This window comes from Panthera uncia, chromosome B4 (assembly GCF_023721935.1).
Source record: "Panthera uncia isolate 11264 chromosome B4, Puncia_PCG_1.0, whole genome shotgun sequence".
In the NCBI taxonomy this organism is placed as follows: domain Eukaryota; kingdom Metazoa; phylum Chordata; class Mammalia; order Carnivora; family Felidae; genus Panthera; species Panthera uncia.
The window spans coordinates 33,232,456-33,239,292 of NC_064809.1; positions in this window are offsets into that span (position 1 = coordinate 33,232,456).

Consider the following 6,837-nt stretch of genomic DNA (forward strand, 5'->3'; position numbering starts at 1 on the left):
GACATACAGGTTTCAATGCAGGACAACAACTTTCAATTAGTTTCATGAAGATTGTTCTCAGTGTTAGTTTCCTTAAAGGTTCATGATTTCCTGGTTGCTTTATTTGTATTTAAGGAATCCATTAGTGAAAACCTTATGGTGCTTATTTGTAGAGATACAGAAGATAGAAAGCTCTTGGTCCAGGTATACCAGCACCAATCAACTTTCCATACTTACCCCCACTGCACAAGCATGACACATTCTGCCACTGGGGGTAAACGCTGCTACACAGCCTGAACACAAATTTGGCAACACGTATCACAATCTCAACAATGATAACAGTGGACATCTGTCATTTCTGCCAGCCCACTTACCCTCCTTTGGGTAGCAGAATCACCTTTTCATTGCAAAAACAATCTCCATTTTCATACTCTGATGATTCAGTACAGCCCTTCCCAACTCCTCACACCCACTCCTTGGCTCAAATAACCCAGGTCTGACCACATGGTGTCATTGGTGGCTGTTTTAGGAATGATCATGTGACGCAATCAGAGCTGATCATAAACTTGTTAGATGGCGCTTTAAGCTGTAAGAACATAAATCAGACCATCCTTTCCACCACAGAAAGGAAACTCAGGGGCAACTGGGTGGCTCAGTCAGTTAAGTGTCTGACTTCTGCTCAGGTCATGATATCGTGGTTCATGAGTTTGAGCCCTGCATCAGACCCTGTGCTGCAGCCTGCTTCAGGTTCTGTGTCTCCCTCACTCTTTATCAGTCCCCTGCTTGTGCTCTGTCTCTCAAAAATAAATAAACATTTAAAAACAAAAAACAAAAAAACGAAAACCCATCAGCCAAAGAAGAGTCAGTGACAGGAAACAGAACCAAGTAATGGGAGAAACACTGAGAATCCTGAGGCCAACAGCTTAAGAACTAGATCCAACCAAGCCTCAAGCTGCCTGCCCACCAAACTTCTCCACTCAGGGTCTCCTCTGCTGTTTTTAAAATTAGTTTGAAATGGTTTCCTGTCACTTGTAGCTGAAAGAGTACCAATTAATATTGATTAAGAAAATAATAAATGGGTGAAATAGGTGATGGGGATTAAGGAGTGCACTTGCTGTAATGAGCACTGGGTAATGTATGGAATTGTTGAATCACTATATCATACACCTGAAATTAATATAACACTGTATGTTAACTATACTGGAATTAAAATAAAAGCTTGGGGCACCTGGGTGGCTCAGTAGGTTGAGCATCCAACTTCAGCTTAAGCCACGATCTCACAGTTTGTGAGTTTGAGTCCCACATCAAGCTTGCTACTGTCGGCCCACAGCCCACTTTGGAACCTCTGTTCCTCTCTCTCTGCCCCTCCCCTGTCACATACTTTATCTCAAGAATAAATAAAACATAATAAAAAGTTAATAAAAAAGAAAATAATAATCAGAGATACACACAAAGATCTACATAAGAAATTCATTTTTATGGCTTGTTTTCTTTATGCTTTACAAAAAAGTAAAGTGAAATACTGATGAGGAAAAGCGCAGCATTTAGGAGACTCTGGTGAAATCATTCCATTACCATTTTGTCTATTCTTTTAAATATCTTTTTGTTCCTCCTTAATTAACACTAGATGATTTGGGGGGCACCTGGGTAGCCCGGTCAGTAGAGCTTCAGACTCTTGCTCTGGCTCAGGTCATGGTCTCACAGTTGGTGGGATGGAGTCCCACATGGGGCTCTGTGCTATTAGCATGGGGATTCTCTCTCTCCTCTCTGCCCCTCCCCCCGTTCACTCATGCATGTTCTCTCTCTCTCAAAATAAACAAACATTTCAAAAAACAAAAACACTATTTTATTTCTCAAAGTGGAATTTTTTGTTGTTGTCAACTGCCAAAAAATAAAAGTATGCTTTCAAATTCAAGAGCTATGGCACTATTTATAATGGCAAAAAAAAAAAAGGAAATTCAACAATAAAAGTAAATTATGACCCACTCATAAAATGAAATGCTATGGTGACTTTAAAATCATTTTAGACTAATAGAGATGGGGAGATGACTATAACGTTTCATTGAATAAAAAAGAAATTATAAAAATATCATATGGTATAAACCTAATTTTTTTTCAATATGAATTAACTACAGAAAGAGAGAGATGGAGGGAGAGAGGAAAGACTAGGATGAAATATACCAAAAATGTTGTTAAAAAGTAACTCTTATTGGTGGAATTACAAAACATTTTTTCCTTTTTTTAAATTATTTCTCTTAACTTCCAAACTTCTTATAATTAGTTAATATGTAATTTTAAAATAAGCAATAATTCGGGGTGCCTGGGTGGCTCAGTCAGATGAACATCTGACTTCAGCTCAGGTCACGATCTCATGGTTGAGAATTCAAGCTCCGTGTCAGGCTCTGTGCTGACCGCTCGGAGCCTGCAGCCTGCTTCAGATTCTGTGTCTCCCTCTCTCTGCCCCTCCCCTGCTCAATACTCTGTCTAGCTCTGTCTCAAAAATAAATACAAACATTAAAAAAAATTTTTTTAATTTTAAAATAAGCAATAATTCATTTGGGGGATAGATTAATTATCTCTTAAGGGAATCCTTGGGTGGCAATAGTGTTCCTATTTCAAGATCCAAAAAATTAATGAATTAGGGATGAGAAGCGTTCGAATTTCTTAATTCTTTTACAAAATGTGAAGGAAAGGAGAAAATCTGAAGTTGGGAAACACCTAAATATATAAGCGGCATACATTAATAAATTCATGTTAAATGACTCAGATAGTAAGCTCTTTTACTTAGTGTTTATTCTCAATACTCATAAATAGTCTTAATAGTCTCTTAATAAATTAAATAAATAAATAAAAACAGTCTCATAAATAGTCATGAGGCTCAGCCTGGAGGGTTAAACTGAAAGAGAAATGATGGCAGTTGGCAATCTCATGAGCAAGAAATAGGATTTTAGATCAAATTCAGGGAAATCTGATAAAACAGAGAGTACAAAAGAACCAGGATGTATTTTTTTTTAATTTTTCAAATGTTTATTTATTTTTGAGAGACAGAGTGTGAGTGGGGAGGGGCAGAGAGAGACACAGAATCCAAAGCAGTCTCCAGGCTCTGAGATGTCAGCATAGAACCTGACGAGGGGCTTGAACTCACGAACTGTGAGATTATGACCTGAGCCAAAGTCAGACACTTAACTGACTGAGCCACCCAGGTGCCTCTAGGCTGTATTTTTTAAAGACATTGTTCTGTACTCCGCCAAGACCTCAAAACTACTTATGTCAGCCAAATATGGCAGTAAAACCCAATGGAGAGTATCCTTTGGTCAGGCTGGCAGGCCAGACGCCAAAAAGGGCAATCCTCAGAGTTGATCACAGAGGGGAAACAGGTAGGTGGGGCTACAAAAGGAAGGAAAGTGAAACCTAACTAAGAAGGATGGAGAAAGGCAGAGTGGGCACAGAACATGCAGTTGAGCTAAGCAGGTAATGATAAGCACCCAGCAGAGAAAAAGGATGGTTTTGTTCCAAGAAAGGTGAATTTTCAAACTTAAGTCCTGACTCAAAAAACTGGCTCCAACAGAGGATTTTTAGTGAAATTATTCTGTATAATACTATAATGGTAGATATATGTCATATATTTGTCAAAACTCATATAATGTACACCAGGAATAAACCCTATTATAAAATATGAACTTTCAATGATAATGATTGTCACTGTAGGTTCATCAGTTGCAGCAAATGCACCACTTTGGTGCCAGATGTTGATAATGGTTGAGATAGGGACAGGGCATGGGGATGGGTATATGGGAACTGTGTACTTCCCACTCAACTTTGTTGTGAACCTAAAATTGCCCTAAACAATAAAGGCTATTTTTTAATGGTTTTTGGTCCCAAAGAAATTAACTTAGCTCCCAACTTTTCCCAAATTTTTTACCCTTAAAATAAGTAGATGTGAATGACAGAAACAGGTGGCTTAAGTACACCATCATTGTAGCCACAGAATCAATCAATCTTCTAAGAAACAGCAAAAAATATGATGCAGGAAACCTAGGTGGTCCCAGTCTCTAACTGGGCTCTTCCCCTACAACTAGACTCTCCACAAGGAAAACTGACTCTCTCTTTAAATGCCCCAAGAGGAACAAAATTAACATGCCTAGAACATGATACAAGCCACCTCAAAGTCTTCCCAATCCAATCCATCACGGCAACAATAAATTTAGAACTCATCCTTAACCATCTGTTGTATGTTTCTCGAGTAATGGTAATGTGCTAGGTACACAAATTATAACATACCAGATGAAATCCCAAATAAGAGGGAATCTTGGAGCTACTCTCTCTCACAGCCCATGTTAAAGGCGTTAGGACTTCTTTAAAGCTGTGTACATGTTAAACATTTTTCCCTTTGCAAGCCCATCATTGTGTAAAAGTGCCAAAAGTGCAATATATTTTTAATAGTGAAAAAGGATAATCAAAACAAAGTCTTTTTTTAAGTTTATTTATTTGAGAGAGAGCACACCCGCATACACTTGTGTAAGAGAGAGAGAGGAATGGGGGGGGGTGGGAAGAGCGGGGAACACATAGAATATCCCAAGCAGGTCAGTGCAGAGTCCAACCCAGAACTTGAACTCACAAACCAAACAGTGAGATCATGTCCTGAACCAAAATGAAGAGTCCGATGCTTAACCAACTGAGCCACCCAGGTGCCCCAAAACTTTAAGTTCTTTGATAGTGCTCTATAAATCAAGATGGGACTGTATACCCATTGTTACTTTCCTACCCATTTTGTTCCTATGAACACATTAGATGGCCTAAATATCTAGATTTAACACCTCCCCCCACCCCACCCTGCCTCACTCTGCACGTAACACTAAAAAGAAATCTTTTAAAATACATGCCTTGTTCAGGGGCACTTGGGTGGCTCAGTCAGTTAAGCATCCAACTCTTGGTTTGGGCTCAGGTCATGATCTCACAGTTCTTGAGTTTGAGCCCCCCATCGGGCTCTCTGCTGTCAGTACAGAGCCTGCTTCACCTTCTCTCCCCATCTCTCTGTCCCTCCCCCCCCCCAAAATAAATGAACATTAAAAAAAATTAAATATTTGCCTTGTTCAAACCATAAGAGACTCTTTTTTTATATGAAATTTATTGTCAAATTGGTTCCATACAACACCCAGTGCTCATCTCAACAGGTGCCCTCCTCAATGCCCATCACCCACCCTCCCCTCCATCCCCCCCCCCATCAACCCTCTTTTTTTTTTCAGTTTTTTTTTTTTTTTAATTTTTTTTTTTCAACGTTTTTTATTTATTTTTTTTGGGACAGAGAGAGACAGAGCATGAACGGGGGAGGGGCAGAGAGAGAGGGAGACACAGAATCGGAAACAGGCTCCAGGCTCCGAGCCATCAGCCCAGAGCCTGACGCGGGGCTCGAACTCACGGACCGCGAGATCGTGACCTGGCTGAAGTCGGACGCTTAACCGACTGCGCCACCCAGGCGCCCCTATTTTCAGTTTTTAAGAGTCTCTTATGGTTTGGCTCTCTCCCTAACTTCTTTTTTCCTTCCCCTCTCCCATGGTCTTCTGTTAAATTTCTCAGGCTCTTAAATACAGAAAACAAACTGAGGGTTGCTGGAGGGGAGGCACGTGGGGGGATGGGATAAATGGGTGATGGGCATTAAGGAGGGCACTTTTTTGGGGTGAGCACTGGGTGTTATATGTACGTGATGAATCACTGGGTTCTTCTGAAATCAATACTACACTTGTATGTGCAGTATTTAAATATGTATGTTAATTTGCCTTGTTTTCTGAAACAATTTCAAAGTATAACTACCTCAATGCTGTAAAACATGTAGTTAAAGCCATTGCTTGCATTTTCAAACACTTGGAAACCAGATTTGCAAGAGTCATAGAATGAAGTTTTATGTTTAAATATCTAAATTTAGGTTTCTTCCAGGAAAAGAAGGCAAGGTTGGAGGGGGATTAAGACTAAAATACTCTGATTTGCACAAATCTTTCAAATTTCTCAATATATATGCCCGCTGACCTAGCAATTCCACTTCTAGGAATTTTCTACAAATATATTTGTATATTCACATGAATGTGAACATAAAATGATATTCTCTGCTACATCATCTATACCTGTAAAAACTGGAAAAAACCTAAATGCTCCTGAATTGTTTAAATAAATGATGTACAAGGAGCACCTGGGTGGCTCAGTTGGTTAAGCGTCCAACTTCAGCTCAGCTCATGATCTCACACAGTTCGTGGGTTTGGGCCCCGTGTGGGGCTCTGTGCTGACAGCTCAGAGCCTGGAGCCTGCTTCGGATTCTGTATCTCCCTCTCTCTCTCTGCCCCTCCCCCACTCGCACTATGTCCAAAAATAAATAAAGCATTTTTTAAAAATTTTTTAAATGATGTACTTGCCTTATGTACCAATTGTTTTTAATGAGGTTAACATATCTGTATGTCTTGTCATTAAAAGATGTCCATCATGCTCAACAGATCACTTAACAAAGTGGGAAAAGGTAAATTACAAAACAATTTTAAAGTCTGCTTTATATGAAAATTTCTTGTAAAGTATACACAAAAATGATACTGTGTTGAGGATTAAGAGAAATTTCGGTTTCTACTTTACACATCTGTCTGCATTGTTTCAAATTTTTTACAAGCTTGCAACACTTTTGTAATTTCTTTTGAAATTAAACACGAAATGCAAGAAGTCTAAATATATCAGGTTGAAAAAATGAACTGGTCCAATATATATATGAAATGAATATACACCATTACTATCATTTGCTAAATCCAAATTAATTCCTTGATTGCCCAGGTGGCATCTCAGCAAAGCCCCTCACATGTTCCTGGAAAGAAAGCTTCCAAA